The 16,899-nt window shown below is 45.1% G+C and overlaps 1 long non-coding RNA gene across 1 annotated transcript; it reads right to left on the bottom strand.

The window, feature by feature from the left end:
* Positions 1-104: 104 nt before the first annotated feature.
* LOC140720256 (uncharacterized) lies at positions 105-2,144 on the bottom strand. The gene is made up of 3 exons (XR_012097147.1): positions 2,036-2,144; positions 305-327; positions 105-217 (listed from the first exon to the last, which is right to left on the bottom strand). It is a non-coding gene; the product is annotated as an uncharacterized lncRNA (long non-coding RNA).
* Between the last annotated feature and the right edge of the window lie 14,755 nt (positions 2,145-16,899).

Here is a 16,899-nt window from a genome sequence, read left to right as displayed (position 1 = left end):
AGTTCCCCTTCAGTCCATTATCACAGCCAATCCTTGCTTCAGCTTATAAATTAATTGTGTTTCATGAATAAGTAAAAATGAATCTTTGTAAGTTTTACCTCGGTTAATGGCATCAAGTGTTTCTCTCAGCACTGTGTTCAACAAATAGAGGTGATCGAATTTTTCAACCGGTAGGGCCTCATCTGTCACTGACAATTCCTGGACATCGTCACTGATTCTGTAAATGTTAAACTGCTGGTGATAAACTGGAATTTTGAAGTATTTTACAAATCCATACAGGGTTTCAGTAAAGAGCATGTCCTACCTCCTGTTCCGATGAGCTTCCTCCTGAAATAAATAAAAGTACAAATCTGATTAGACTTGGACTTAATGTCCACATCCTGAATTTCATCCAAATCATTACAAGGTGTTGAAAATTCCCACTCCCACAGTCACAAACACACACCAGCAATACAGAACCACGGGGTAAATTACAGGGAAAGTTTCTGAAATTCAGACCATTACTGAGAGGATGAAACTGACAGGAAAGACAGGATAGTCTGTGCATTTTCATCTGGATATGACGTCAGAATGATAAAATTGAACAATTTAAGATTAGTGATGGATTTGATTGCGTGAAGGTGGAAAAAGTACCTCATTATGGCGAACTCGAGAGGACACAGGTGCTTGGAAGTAGTACGGAGGAGATGTTGGGTAAGTGTTTTGGAATGGGTGGAATAAGCTGCCGGCAACGACGGTGGAGGTGGATGCGATAGGGTCTTTCACAAGACTCCTACGTAGGTACATGGAGCTTAGAAAAATAGAGAGCTATGGCTAACTCGGTAATTTCTAAAGTGAGTAGATGTTTGGCACAGCATTGTGGGCCAAAGAAACTGTATTGTGCTGTAGGTTTTCTTTGTTTCTATGTTTCTATTTATGGGGAGACCTTCAGTCAAAGATAAAATGCCAGGTGGTTTTTAATAAATCCCACAAGAAATTTAGTGAGGAGGATGTGGAACTCAGTGCCACAGGAGTGGTTGAAATGGATCAGCAGAGATTGAATGTAATGGGGAGGCTGGATAAACATGTGAGGGACCAGGGAGTTCGGGGCATTGTTGCTGGGTGCAGTGAGGAGGTGACAGGAGGCTTGTGGCCGAGGGGAAATTGATAGAAGATGGACCAAATGGCCTGCTCATGACGGAGAATGGGACACAATCCCATGTAAAACTAATTCGAAAAAGTAGAGACAGTGAAAGTTTCTGTAATCTGATGGAAACCGGATATGGAGGATAAGTCTGATGTGTGGGTCACATTCTTTGTTCTTACTAATTGACAGAGAGACCCTCACACCCACCGCACCAGACACACTCACAGCCTGTGACTGGAACTGGGAGTTAATGTGAGTTTTAGAGGATATTTAATGTGGTAATTAAGGAAACGGTCAGCAGCTCTGTGTTATGATCAGAGTAAATCATTTCAGAAAAGATTGCATTCTGTCCTGGGATGTACAGAAGTTGTGGAAGTCATGTTTTGGGACAACAACCCTGAATAGTTGCATCAATTGTCTGGTGAGAAACAGTTTACTGCCATTTGTCAATGCTGTGTGTAGGAGTAACACGTCTGTTTTCTATCTGCATTGTATTCTGTGTTATGTGTTTATTACGATAACCAGTCACGTGAGTGGGGACGTGGTAAAAGCGAAGGGAATAAGTTACGTATTCGTACTTTGTTCTGGGCTGTTTTGACCCTGGGACTGGTAGATGTCATATCTTTTGTTGACCGATTCACTGCAGTTTAATTTACGATGAATTATGCTGAAATTTCATCATTTAAATATTGTATGTTGCTGATAAAGGATCGAATATCAATCTCCGGTATTTAGAATGTCATTCGCGGAGTGATCGGAGGTTCGTCATGCAAGGAGAACACTCTGTGTGAGGACACCAGCAGCGGCAATTGATTTGGTAGAATTGGCCGCTGTGCTGTGTTTATTTCAAATATACCACTGTTCATTTAGAGCCCTTTGACAGAAACAAATTGAAATATAATCCCTCACCTTGAGAAACATCACACTGTCTTTTTGATCCATCTGTTCCTTTAACTTAGTGATTTCCTCTTGAATAATCCTTATATTCTCTTGAATCTTAAGAAGATTTTTCTCCATTGGGTTGAGAATCCTCTTCTCTTCTTCCCTGAGATCCCTGAGTAAGCTCTGCTCTTTCTCAGTGATAATCTGGCGCAGTTCAGCAAACTGGGATGTGATGTGGGTCTGAACACTGTGTGACTGTTTCTGTCGAATGAAAGGTGAAGATTAGTTTACTGCATTGCTGTGTTGTATTTCCTTATGACATTAAAGTGACCATTCAGTCCATTCAGGTCCATACTACTTCTGAGACATTCCCGTCAACTCCATTTCCTCACGCTTTCCTGAAACCTATTCTCCCTCAATGACCCATTAACTCCCACCTGATTCACATACACCCTCCACCACCTTCACAGGGTTAATTGTAGTTAACCATTCATCCAGTATGTCCTTGGGATGTGTCTGAAACTGTCATGGCCACAGGGAGAGCATGCAAACTCCACACAGACAGCAGCAGAGGTCAGGATCGAACCCAGGTCACTGGAGCTGCGATACTCGGCTATTCTGCATTAAATGGAGCAAAACTCGACAGTAATATCAGAAATTCCGCTCAGGAAGCCTCACCTGAACTCCGGAAATCTTCTCTTTCTGTTGCTGCTCCTTTTCCTGGAAGTCTGATTTCTTTTTTGTGAGAGTGTCTAAGGAAGATTTTAGCTGATCCTGGACGTCAGAGAGTGAAGGAAATAGAAACAAAGATGCATCAAAAGAAACAGATGATCAAACCCGTTTATCACACAAAATGCCGGAGGAACTCAGTGAGTCAGGCAGCATCTACTCAGGGGAAATAAACAGTCGGTGTTTCGGAATGAGACCCTTTATTAGGACTGGGTAGGAATGGGACAGAAGCCAGAATAAAAAGGTTGGGGACGAGAACCAGCTGACAGGTGACGAGTGAGACAACGTGAGGGGGAACGTGGGGGAGGGTGATGAAGTGAGAAGCTGAGAGGGGACAGCTGGAAGAGGTAAAGAGCTGGAGAAGAAGGAATCTAATACGAGAGGACAATCGACCATGGAAGAAACGGGAGGAACTGGGCTGTTTGTGGCCCTGAATGGTGACGAGGGAGGAGGTTAGGAGTCAGGTGTAGCACTTGTCCCGTTTGCAGGTGTCGGTGCCAGGAGGGAGATCAGTGGGGAGGAGCGAGTGGATCAGGGCGATACAGGACGTGAACCGCGATCCGAATGGAGAGCGGAGACTTGCGGGGTGAGGAGTTGGGCTGTGGGACGGAGAGATGCTAGAATCCCGTTGGAGATGGCGGAAGTTGCAGAGAATGATGTGTTAGTTATAGAGGCTCGTGTGATGATATGTAGGACAAAGGAAATATTTTAAGTATTGAACTAACGTTAGTTTTACCTTGTAGATTTTAACAGCTTCTTTAATCGGCTTGAAGCGGTGCTCTCTGTGATCCTCCGCCACTGCACAGACCAGACAGATCAGTGTCTTGTCCGTTTCACAAAACAGCTTCAGTTCTTCCTCATGTTCCTCGCAGTGAAGTTTACTTTCCTTCCCTTTCGGATTCAGGTTTAGATTTCGAACTTTTTGTGTCAGATTTGCTAAGGCCCGATTCACCCTGAGGGTGCGGTCAGCAAACTCCTCTCTACATTCCGGGCAGGAGTTTCTCTCCTCCCTTTCCCAACACTGTGTGATACAAGAGCGACAGAAGTTGTGTCCGCACTCCAGTGTAACGGGATCGGTGAAGAAATCCAGGCAGACGGGACAAATTACCTCCTCGCTCAAACTCTCGGTCTCTCCTTTCGAAGCCATGTTAACTCCCGGCACTTCCTGATTCAGAATGCTTTCACTTTCGGGGAGCTGCTGATCCCCTGCAGTACCGCGATTGTCCACTACACGCGCTGCAGACTCAGGGAATGAACATGGTTTTGCTGGATGTGTTCAGTGGAAATTCTGGCCATTTCTATGTTTAGTGTGGGATCAAAAACACATTAAACAGGCAACAGATAAGAAAACGCGGCCATGGACTGTCTAAGCCCGGCTACGAGCGGAGGACGGTCGGCCGTTTGGCTACCAACCCCATCTCTTAAAAACCCAGTGCGACAAAAACGTCAGTTGAATCTCCAAAGGCCTCATCCCTGCGGTCGGAAGGACCTTCCCCTGGAAGACGATTGAAGTCCTGCGCTGAAAGGAGAAGCCATGTGTCCCCCTGGGGTGGTTCACTACTACAATAACTGTGAGGCTTCCTCAGCCAACCCGGCCACTCCCTGTCCAGTGTAGAGGATCCCTGTAGTCCCAATGGTGTCCCTGTAGACTGGAATGTGCCAGTCGGCAGCATTCCTGTATGACAGGGTTTCCCAAACTTTTTTTTAATGCCAAAGACCAATACCAGTAACCGTGGACCCAAGGTTGGGAACCGCTGCTCTCGGGACATCTCGGTGTGATGGCAGGCCAACAAGTTTCGAGCGTCTTTCCCCGAGTTGATGATCTTCCAGCAGCACTCGCTGTCGGTTTTCCTGCGCGTCCTAGGAACAGCCCGAGGATCAGTGAGCCTTCTGTCACGCAGCTGCTGTGGCACAGGCCCTTGCATCTTTCTCCACAGATCTTCGCCAGCCCACAGTCCGCAAAGAGGCGAGTGACCGTCTCGTCTCCACTGCAGTAATCTCGGGGCAGCGCGCTGTGGGAGTGATCTCCGGGCATGCAGCAAGGATCAGACTGGGAGGGGCCCTCTCGTCTCCACTGCAGTAATCTCGGGGCAGCGCGCTGTGGGAGTGATCTCCGGGCATGCAGCAAGGATCAGACTGGGAGGGACCCTCTCGTCTCCACTGCAGTAATCTCGGTGCAATGCGCTGTGGGAGTGATCTCCGGGCATGCAGCAAGGATCAGACTGGGAGGGGCCCTCTCGTCTCCACTGCAGTAATCTCGGGGCAGCGCGCTGTGGGAGTGATCTCCGGGCATGCAGCAAGGATCAGACTGGGAGGGGCCCTCTCGTCGCCAGACAGGTGAGGTCTTGGTGCCTGTCGGTGAGATCTGGTGATGAGGCATTCTACCAGATGGTCTGGCCTGTCTGCTCAGGGAACCACTCTACTGTGTCCATCCAGTCCTTCTCCTGCAGTAACTGCAGGACATTCCGTGCTGACCACTGTCTGGTGTTCTTGTGGTCAAAGCTGCTGGTCTGAAAGAACTGTCACCAATTTCATTAACACAAGGTTCACATGGAGAAGCTTCCTGATTGAGACAGACACAGTCTCACAGGGTATTTACAGGGTAGGGGCAGGAATGAGGTTTCTCCTGGCTGGGCAGTGGAACCAGGGATCACAGACTCAAAATCCGAGACTCAGCAGGACTGAGATGAGGAGAAATTTCCCCAACACAGTGCAGTGAATATTTGGAGTTTTCTCCACAAGTTTTCTAAATCAAACTGACATATTTAGGGGCTTGGCGATGTTGGGAACGTTGCAGGAAAGTGGCGCTGAGGGCAAAGATCAGCCATGTTCTGAGTGAGCGGCAGAACAGCGCAAAGGGCCGAATGGCAGCGCCTGCTCCTGTTCCTTATCTTCAAAATCACGAGTTGACCTTTGCACCTTGTTCTGCCTTGGCCTTCAGCCTGTCGGATTGCACAGGGGAGCGGTGAGAGCTCCGGAGATCCATCAGCAGCCGCTGCGGTTATTTCATGCTCTTGTTATTTATCGCTGTTTCTCCATAATGCATTTGCACAGTTTGTTACCTTCAGCACTCTGGCTGATCTTTCACTGCCTGCTTCTGTTATGGTTACTATTCTATACTTTTTCTAAGTATGTCCGCATGTCCCTTTGGTCCTGGATAGGGCAGGCCAGAGGGGACGGATCACAGTGATACTCGACAGAGTACTACATTTATTCTCCACAATCCCTTTGGTCCCGGGTAGGGCAGGCCAGTAGGGACGGATCACAGTGATACTCGACAGAGTACCACATTTACTCTCCACAATCCCTTTGGTCCCGGATAGGGCAGGCCAGAGGGGACGGTGATACAGGTGGCTGTGATCAGGCTCACCACACAGACAGGCTCTTTTCTCACTGCTGTAATCAGGTAGAAGGTACAAGAGCCTCAGGACTCGCCCCACCAGGGTCAGGAACAGTTACTACCCCTCAGCTATCAGTCTGTGGAACAACACAGGATAACTGCACTCACCTGCTGTCCATAGAGATGCTCCCACAACAAATCATCGTACTGGGACTGTCTCAAAATGAGTGAAATAAGAGGTGGTTTGACTGAGACAGATCACATTCCTGTCTCAGAATTAGAGAAATTCAATCTCACAGGATATTTACAGCGGAAGGGCTGGAATGAAGTTTCCCATAAGGTGTGGAACCAGCGCTCACAGACTCAAAATCCGAGGACAACTCAGCAGGTCTGAGATGAGGAGAAATTTCTTCACCCAGAGTGCAGTGAATCATTGCAATTATCTCCACAAGGTTTCTAAATTGAATAGACATATCCTGGGGCTCAGCGGTGATGGGAAGTTGCAGGAAAGTGGTGCTGAGGTCAAAAGTCAAGCATGTTCTGAGTGAAGGGCAGAAGAGGTGCAAGGGGCCAAATGGCCACGCCTTCTCTATTTCTGATTTTCTGAAACACGAGTTTACCTTTGCGCCTCACTGTTTCTTGTCCTGTCAGATTGAACAGGGAGCGCTGAGAGCACCGGACATCTATCGGCAGCCGCTGCGGTTATTTCATGTTCTCGTTGTTTATTTGCATTGGCGAAGTTTGTTGTCTTCTGCACTCTGGTTGATCTTTCAGTGATCCAGGTATAGTTACCGTTCTGTAGCTTTGCTCTGTATGTTTGTAGGAGTTGTATGTGGCGACTTATATGTAGTCTGTTAGTTTTTGGAATAGTCGCTTGGGGAATCTGAAGTGGAGGAGTATTTGGGGCTTATTTAAAATTAGACATAGATATTATCCAAACAGTGTTTATTTGACAAGGGTTAATTCTGATATTGAAACTAACTGTTCTTTTTGTGGTTTATATCCAGAGAATTTATTTCATCTGTTTTGGGATTGTGAATATGTTAAAACATTTTGGGTTGATGTTTGTCAATTTATAGATCAATATATTAATGTGGATTTTACTTTTTTTTCAAAATGTCTTATTTGGGTTTACTAATAACACCAAATCTCATAGGGATCATTTCTTTATCTTTTGTTAATTTACAGCAAATTTTATATCCATAAATGCAATCACAGCAATAAGAAACCTTCATTTATATTTTGATGTCAGACTTCAAACTATACTTTTATACTCTGAAAACTTCCCATAGCCAGAAGGCTGTAAAGACTGTACAAATCTGTCAACGTTTTGGGTTATCTCTGTAAATGTTCCTGTTTTGTGACTCCTCTTAGATACAGTTCCTTCTGTCCAACAGTATTTAGAGTGGATTTCCTTGTTTATTTGTATATTTAAAGTTAATAGTTATATATTTGTTGCTGCTTTTGTGTGACTCCCTGGCTTTGTTAGCATATGTTTAGTGTTTCTGTTTTTGATTGTGTTTAATAAAAATTTAAAAAATTTAAAAATAATAATAAAATTTACTTTGAACTTTGAGCCTCGGGGAACTTGCTTTGATTCTGGGAACAAACAGTGACTGACATCTCCGGCTCCCGGCAGCAGCCCGCCCTCGGACACAGACACAGCCAATCAGCGATCACCGCTGGGAGAGGGTTGCTCCCATTGGCTGAGGGGTGTGAGTGGGCGGGACGCTGTGCGCCCGGCCGGGCCTGTGTTTGGAACCGGGGCCCAGTGAGGCCGGAGACCGGGAGCTGAGCCTCGGGTTTCGGCTGCACCACCGGCGGGTCGTGAATCCTTTCGAAGGCAGAGCTGAAGAGACCGGCGGAGATTCCGTGAGATGTTTCGGCTACACGGAGGGCGCCCGGCCTTTCCCCGCCGAGGATCGGGGCCTGTTGTCTGGAGTTGTCTCCCAGACCCGTCCCTTCCTGCTGGGAGACGGGAGCTGTCCCGCAGCGGCTGCCGGTGGATCTCCGGAGCTCTCACCGCTCCCCTGTGCAATCCGAACGGCTGAAAACCAAGGGAGAACAAGGCGCAAAGGTAAACTCGTGCTTTAGAAAATAAGTAACATGAGCATGCCTGGCCGCTCGGCCCGTTGCGCCTATTCCACCCTTTCCTCAGAATAGTCCTTTCTTTTTAAATCTTTTTATTGATTTTAAACAAACATAAATGAAACATGAGTACAAAGAGCTTGAGAGTACAGAATTAATAGGTGAAGGTATAAGTACAAATAGATGATAATAACCTCCCAAACTCATAGTGGTTACAAAAAATGGCGAAAATAAGAATTCCTCCCCCCAAAAAATGAAAAAAATCCTAACCGACATGGGCCATTGCATTATATCAATTATACACAGTAGCGTCAGTAACTCCGCACCTCCATCCAAATAATTAAGGATAATAAAAGTAACGTTTAGGAAAAGTCAGTTTAGCTCATATGAAAATGTTGAATAAATGGTCTCCAAGTTTCTTCATATTTAACTGAAGGGACAAAGACAACACTTGTAATTTTTTCTAAACTCGAACAAGAAATAGTTTGAGAAAACTACTGAAATATAGTTGGAGGACTAATTTCTTTCCAGTTCAATAGGATAGATCTTCTAGCCATTAATGTAACAAATGCAATCATCCGCCGGGCTGAGGGGAAATAAACAACTATTATCCACCATTGGTAAACCGAAAATTGCAGTAATAGGATGCGGTTGAAATTTGATATTCAGAACTGTTGAAATAATACAAAAAATATCTTTCCAATAATTTTGCATATAGGGGCAAGACCAGAACATGTGGGTCAATGAAGCGACTTCAGAATGACATCTGTCACAGGTTGGATTAACATAAGAATAAAATCGAGCGAGTTTATCCTTGGATATGTGAGCCCTATGAACAACCTTAAATTGTATTAGGGCATGTTTAGCACAAATAGAAGAAGAATTGACTAATTGTAAAATTTTCTCCCACTGCTCTGTGGGTATAAGACAGTGAAGTTCTTTTTCCCATTCCTTCTTAATTATTTCTGATACTCCTGGCTGTATTTTCATGATCATATGATAAATGATGGCTACTTAACCCTTCTGGCCAGGATTCAGAGCTAGAATTTTTTCTGTAATGTCCATTGGACATAATTTCAGAAAATACTAACATTCAAGAAATTTCTAACTTGCAAGTATCTAAAAAAATGAGTTTTAGGCTGTATAGCTGTTCAAAGGACATAAAACTGTTATCTAAAAATAGATGACGAAAACATGTTATACCTTTTGTTTTCCATAACACAAAGGCTTCGTCCATAAAAGAGGGCTGGAAAAAGAAGTTAGATATAATAGGGCTTGATTATTCAAGCCAAAGAATTTACGAAATTGAAACCATATTCTTAATGTATGTTGAACTATAGGATTAGTTATTTGTTTATTCGGTTTCGATAAAGCAAAAGGAAGCGAAGATCCTAAAATAGAAAACAATGAGAAGTCTTGTACAGATTTACACTCCAAATTTACCCATTGTGGGCAAGGTACTATGCCCACAATTCTTGTGTCCAAAATATTAAATACTGAATATTAACTGCCCAATAGTAAAATCTCAGGTTTGGCAAAGCAAAACCACCTTCCTTCTTAGGCTTCTGTAAATATTTTTTACTTAATCTAGGATTTTTATTCTGCCACACATACGAGGATATTTTGGAGTCAATAATATCAAAAAAAGATTTAGGAATAAAAATTGGTAATGCTTGGAATAAATATAAAAATTTGGGTAATACTATCATCTTGATAGATAGATAGATAGATAGATACTTTATTCATCCCCATGGGGAAATTCAACTTTTTTCCAATGTCCCATACACTTGTTGTAGCAAAACTAATTACATACAATACTTAACTCAGTAAAAAAAATGTGATATGCATCTAAATCACCATCTCAAGAAGCATTAATAATAGCTTTAAAAAGTTCTTAAGTCCTGGCGGTAGAATTGTAAAGCCTAATGGCATTGGGGAGTATTGACCTCTTCATCCTGTCTGAGGAGCATTGCATCGATAGTAACCTGTCGCTGAAACTGCTTCTCTGTCTCAGGATGGTGCTATGTAGAGGATGTTCAGAGTTATCCATAATTGACCGTAGCCTACTCAGCGCCCTTCGCTCAGCTACAGATGTAAAACTCTCCAGTACTTTGCCCACGACAGAGCCCGCCTTCCTTACCAGCTTATTAAGACGTCAGGCGTCCCTCTTCTTAATGCTTCCTCCCCAACACGCCACCACAAAGAAGAGGGCGCTCTCCACAACTGACCTATAGAACATCTTCAGCATCTCACTACAGACATTGAATGACGCCAACCTTCTTAGGAAGTACATTCGACTTAGTATTAATCCGACCAACCAATGACAGAGATAATGGGGACCACCTGGTAACAAGTTGCTTGATTTGTTCAATTAAAGGTAAAAAATTAACTTTAAATAAACCCTTATGTTTCTTGGTAATTTTAATACCCAAATAAGTAAAATGATCTGTGACAACTTTAAATGGTAAGTGTTTATAATTGGAACTTGCATATTTAATGGAAATAATTCACTCTTATTAAAATTCAGTTTGTAGCCAGAAAAGCTACTAAACTGAGCAAGCAAGGATGAAATAGCAGGAATAGATCTCTCAGGGTCAGATATGTATAGTAACAAATCATCAGCATATAATGATAACATAAGTCCCTTACCCACGGGTAATACCAAAAATATTATGTGATTCACGAATGGCAACGGCTAAAGGTTCCAAAGCAATGTCAAATAATAGAGGACTTAAAGGACAGCCTTGCCTTGTACCACAGGACAACTGAAAAAAAGGAGATCTTTGATTATTGGTAAGAACCGAAGCCAAAGGTTCATAATACATTAATTTACTACATGATATAAATTTCAAGCTAAAATTAAAATTCTGCAACGTATTAAATAAATATAGCCATTCAACTCTATCGAACGCTTTTTCAGCATCTAAGGAAATGACATTCTGGTATTTTAGATGAAGAAGTATAAATTATATTAATAAATTTTCTAATGTTAAAAGATGAATAACGGTTTTTAATAAATCTGGTCTGATCTTCTGAGATAACTTGAGGTAATGCATTTTCTAATCTAGTGGCCAAAATTTTGGTAAAAACCTTAGAATCCGTATTCAGCAAGGATATTGGTCGATAGGATGCACATTCAGTGGGGTCTTTATCTTTTTTACGAATTGGAGAAATGGAGGCATCATAAAAAGATTGTGCTTATTTACCTACAGTTAACGCATCTTTAAAAATTTTACAAAGCCAAGGAGCGAGTATAGAAGAAAAGGATTTTAAAAATTCAGCAGTATAACCGTCCGGACCAGGGGCTTTACCTGAATTCATTGAAAAAGGGAGTGGGTTCCCCTTTCCAGACCCTGCCCGGGGACTTGTGCCACTCCTCAGGGTTATATATGGAACCTCTCGGGCAGGGACAGGGAGTGGGTTCCCCTTTCCAGACCCTGCCTGGGGACTTGTGCCACTCCTCAGGGTTATATATGGAACTTCTCGGACAGGGAGTGGGTTCCCCTTTCCCGACCCTGCCTGGGGACTTGTGCCACTCCTCAGGGTTATATATGGAACCTCTCGGGCAGGGATAGGGAGTGGGTTCCCCTTTCCAGACCCTGCCCGGGGACTTGTGCCTCTCCGCAGGGTTATATATGGAACCTCTCGGGCAGGGACAGGGAGTGGGTTCCCCTTTCCAGACCCTGCCCGGGGACTTGAGCCACTCCTCAGGGTTATATATGGAACCTCTCGGGCAGGGACAGGGAGTGGGTTCCCCTTTCCAGACCCTGCCCGGGGTCTTGTGCCTCTCCGCAGGGTTATATATGGAACTTCTCGGACAGGGACAGGGTGTGAGTTCCCCTTTCTAGACCCTGCCCGGGGACTTGTGCCACTCCTCAGGGTTATATATGGAACCTCTCGGGCAGGGACAGGGAGTGGGTTCCCCTTTCCAGACCCTGCCCGGGGACTTGTGCCACTCCTCAGGGTTATATATGGAACCTCTCGGACAGGGACAGGGAGTGGGTTCCCTTTTCCAGACCCTGCCCGGGGACTTGTGCCACTCCTCAGGGTTATATATGGAACCTCTCGGACAGGGACAGGGAGTGGGTTCCCCTTTCCCAGGCAGATGCCCGAAGGTGACCGGGAACCACCAGAGGGGCTGATGTAATACAAGCCATGGCACGGTGGGTCACTGAGGTAAGGGAACCCATTTGAATGACAGCCCGACTGCACGCGGATTTTGGTGAATTTACCCGATAACTACAGAAAAAAGGAGAATCCCTTGCGTACTTTATAGCTCGTTTTAAGGATATGTGAGAGTCCAATGCCGGCAAACCCCTGGACAGATCAGTATGTCCAGCTGGCAGTGGAGACTTTTCTAAACTGTCTCAGACCCAAGTCTGCCCACTCCTTTAAGTTAACTAATCTCAATTCGTTGTGTCAGACCTGGCCCCAGGTGACATAAATTCTGATGAATATCGAGCGCAATTGACTCTTTAAAGGGACTGGGGAAAAGCGAGAGTGTGCTCAGAGAACCGGTAGTGAGGAGATTGAGTTCGGGTCCCGACGAAGAACCCAGAACGGGTGGCCGGATCGTGCGAACGGTGCAGCTGGAGGGGACACTTGGCTAAGGACAGAAACGGGGATTGTAGAAAGAGGGGACATTGGGCCAGAGATTGTCGCACTGCAAACACAGACAAGAATAATAAGGGGCAGGAAGAGAGCCTGGACCACAGTAATACTCGACAGAGTACCACATTTACTCTCCACAATCCCATTGGTCCCGGATAGGGCAGGCCAGAGGGGATGGATCACTGCGATACTCGACAGAGTACCACATTTACTCTCCACAATCCCTTTGATCCCGTATAGGGCAGGCCAGAGGCGACGGATCACAGTGATACTCGACAGAGTACCACATTTCCTCTCCACAATCCCTTTGGTCCCAGATAGGGCAGGCCAGAGGGGACAGATCACAGTCATACTCAACAGAGTACCACATTTACTCTCCACAGTCCCTTTGGTCTTGGATAGGGCAGGCCAGAGGGGACAGATCACAGTGATACTCGACAGAGTACCACATTTACTCTCCACAATCCCTTTGGTCCCGGACAGGGCAGGCCAGAGGGGATGGATCACAGTAATACTCGACAGAGTACCGCATTTACTCTCCACAATCCCTTTGCTCCCGGGTAGGGCAGGCCAGAGGGGACGGATCACAGTGATACTCGACAGAGTACGACATTTACTCTCCACAATCCCTTTGGTCCCAGATAGGGCAGGCCAGAGGGGACTGATCACAGTGATACTTGACAGAGTACCACATTTACTCTCCACAATCCCTTTGGTCCCAGATAGGGCAGGCCAGAGGGGACTGATCACAGTGATACTTGACAGAGTACGACATTTACTCTCCACAATCCCTTTGGTCCCAGATAGGGCAGGCCAGAGGGGACTGATCACAGTGATACTTGACAGAGTACCACATTTACTCTCCACAATCCCTTTGGTCCCAGATAGGGCAGGCCAGAGGGGACTGATCACAGTGATACTTGACAGAGTACCACATTTACTCTCCACAATCCCTTTGGTCCCAGATAGGGCAGGCCAGAGGGGACTGATCACAGTGATACTTGACAGAGTACGACATTTACTCTCCACAATCCCTTTGGTCCCGGATAGGGCAGGCCAGAGGGGACGGATCACAGTGATACTCGACAGAGTACGACATTTACTCTCCACAATCCCTTTGGTCCCAGATAGGGCAGGCCAGAGGGGACGGATCACAGTGATACTCGACAGAGTACCACATTTACTCTCCACAATCCCTTTGGTCCCGGATAGGGCAGGACAGAGGGGACGGATCACAGTGATACTCGACAGAGTACGACATTTACTCTCCACAATCCCTTTGGTCCCGGATAGGGCAGGCCAGAGGGGACGGATCACAGTGATACTTGACAGAGTACCACATTTACTCTCCACAATCCCTTTGGTCCCGGATAGGGCAGGCCAGAGGGGACGGATCACAGTGATACTCGACAGAGTACTACATTTACTCTCCACAATCCCTTTGATCCCGGATAGGGCAGGCCAGAGGGGACGGATCACAGTAATACTCGACAGAGTACCACATTTACTCTCCACAATGCCTTTGGTCCCGGATAGGGCAGGCCAGAGGGGACGGATCACTGCGATACTCGACAGAGTACCACATTTATTCTCCACAATCCCTTTGGTCCCGGATAGGTCAGGCCAGAGGGGACGGTGATACAGGCGGATGTGATCAGGCTCACCACACAGGCAGGCTCTTTTCTCACTGCTGTAATCAGGTAGAAGGTACAATAGCCTCAGGACTCACCCCACCAGGGTCAGGAACAGTTACTACCCCTCAGCCATCAGGCTGTGGAACAATACAGGATAACTGTACTCACTTGCTATCCATAGGGATGCTCCCATAACAAATCATCGTACTGGGACTGTCTCCAAATGAGTGAAATAAGAGGTGGTTTGACTGAGACACATCACATTCCTGTCTCAGAATTAGAGAAATACAATCACACAGGATATTTACAGCGGAAGGGCTGGAATGATGTTTCCCATAAGGTGTGGAACCAGCGCTCACAGACTCAAAATCCAAGGACAACTCAGCAGGACTGAGATGAGGAGAAATTTCCTCACCCAGAGTGCAGTGAATCATTGCAATTATCTCCACAAGGTTTCTAAATTTAATAGACATATCCTGGGGCTCAGCGGTGATGGAAAGTTGCAGGAAAGTGGTGCTGAGGTCAAAAGTCAAGCATGTTCTGAGTGAAGGGCGGAAGAGGCGCAAGGGGCCGAATGGCCACGCCTTCTCTATTTCTTATTTTCTGAAACCCGAGTTTACCATTGCACCTCACTGTTTCTTGGCCTGTCAGATTGAACAGGGAGCGCTGAGAGCACCGGACATCTATCGGCAGCCGCTGCAGTTATTTCATGTTCTCATTGTTTATTTGCATTGGCGAAGTTTGTTGTCTTCTGCACTCTGGCTGATCTTTCAGTGATCCAGGTATAGTTACCGTTCTGTAGCTTTGCTCTGTATGTTTGTAGGAGTTGTACGTGGCGACTTATACGTACTCTGTTAGTTTTTGGAATAGTCGCTTGGGGAATCTGAAGTGGAGGAGTATTTGGGGCTTATTTAAAATTATACATAGATATTTTCCAAACAGTGTTTATTTGACAAGGGTTAATTCTGATATTGAAACTAACTGTTCTTTTCGCGGTTTATATCCAGAGGATTTATTTCATCTGTTTTGGGATTTTGAATATGTTAAAACATTTTGGGTTGATGTTGGTCAATTTATAGATCAATACATTAATGTGGATTTTACTTTTTGTTTTCAAAATGTCTTATTTGGGTTTTCTAATAACACCAAATCTCATAGGGATCATTTCTTTATCATAAATCTTTTGTTAATTTACAGCAAATTTTATATCCATAAATGCAATCACAGCAATAAGAAACCTTCATTTATATTTTGATGTCAGACTTCAAACTATACGCTTATACTCTGAAAACTTCCCATCGCCAGAAGGCTGTAAAGACTGTACAAATCTGTCAACGTTTTGGGTTATCTCTGTAAATGTTCCTGTTTTGTGACTCCTCTTAGATACAGTTCCTTCTGTCCAACAGTATTTAGAGTGGATTTCCTTGTTTATTTGTATATTTAAAGTTAATAGTTATATATTTGTTGCTGCTTTTGTGTGACTCCCTGGCTTTTTTAGCGTATGTTTAGTGTTTCTGTTTTTGATTGTGTTTAATAAAAAATTAAAAAGTTTAAAAATAATAATAAAATTTACTTTGAACTTTGAGCCTCGGGGAACTTGCTTTGATTCTGAGAACAAACAGTGACTGACATCTCCGGCTCCCGGCAGCAGCCCGCCCTCGGATACACTCGCAGCCAATCAGAGAACACCGCCTGGTGACTCTTGCCTCCATTGGCTGAGGAGTGTCAGTGGGCGGGACGCTGAGCGGACCGAAGTTTGGAATCGGGAACGAGTGGACCCGGTGAGAGACCCGAGATTGGGAGCAGCTCCCCGGGTAAAGGCTGCAACAGCGGCCGGAGTTTTGAACCCTTCCGATGGCGGAGGTGAAGATTCGGGCGGAGATTCCGTGAGATGTTTCAGCCTCACAGAGGGTGCCCGGTCTTTCCCCGCCGCGGATCGGGGCCTATTGTCCGGAGTTTCCACCCAGACCTGTCTCCTGCTGCGGGGATACGGGAGCTGCCCCGCAGCGGCTGCCGACGGATCTCCGGAGCTCTCACCGCTCCCCTGTGCAATCCGAATCGCTGAAACCCAAGGGAGAACAAGGCGCAAAGGTAAACCCGTGCTTTAGAAAATAAGAAACAGGAGCATGCCTGGCCTATTCCACCCTTTCCTCAGAATATTCCTTTTTAAAATCTTTTTATTGATTTTAAACAAACATAAATGAAACATGAATACAAAGAGCTTGAGAGTACATAATTAATAGGTTAAGGTATAAATATAAATAGATGATAATAACCTCCCAAACTCATAGTGGTTACAAAAAATGGAGAAAATAAGAAACCCTCCCCCCCAAAAAAATGAAAAAAATCCTAACCGACATGTGCCATTGCATTATATCAATTATACACAGTAGCGTCAATAACTCCACACCTCCATCCAAATAATTAAGGACAATAAAAGTAAGGTTTAGGAAAAGTCAGTTTAGCTCATATGAAAATGTTGAATAAAT

This window comes from Hemitrygon akajei, unplaced genomic scaffold (genome assembly GCF_048418815.1).
Source record: "Hemitrygon akajei unplaced genomic scaffold, sHemAka1.3 Scf000039, whole genome shotgun sequence".
Taxonomy (NCBI): domain Eukaryota; kingdom Metazoa; phylum Chordata; class Chondrichthyes; order Myliobatiformes; family Dasyatidae; genus Hemitrygon; species Hemitrygon akajei.
Note: the sequence above shows the minus strand (reverse complement) of the source record. Positions and strands in the feature narration are given on the sequence as shown.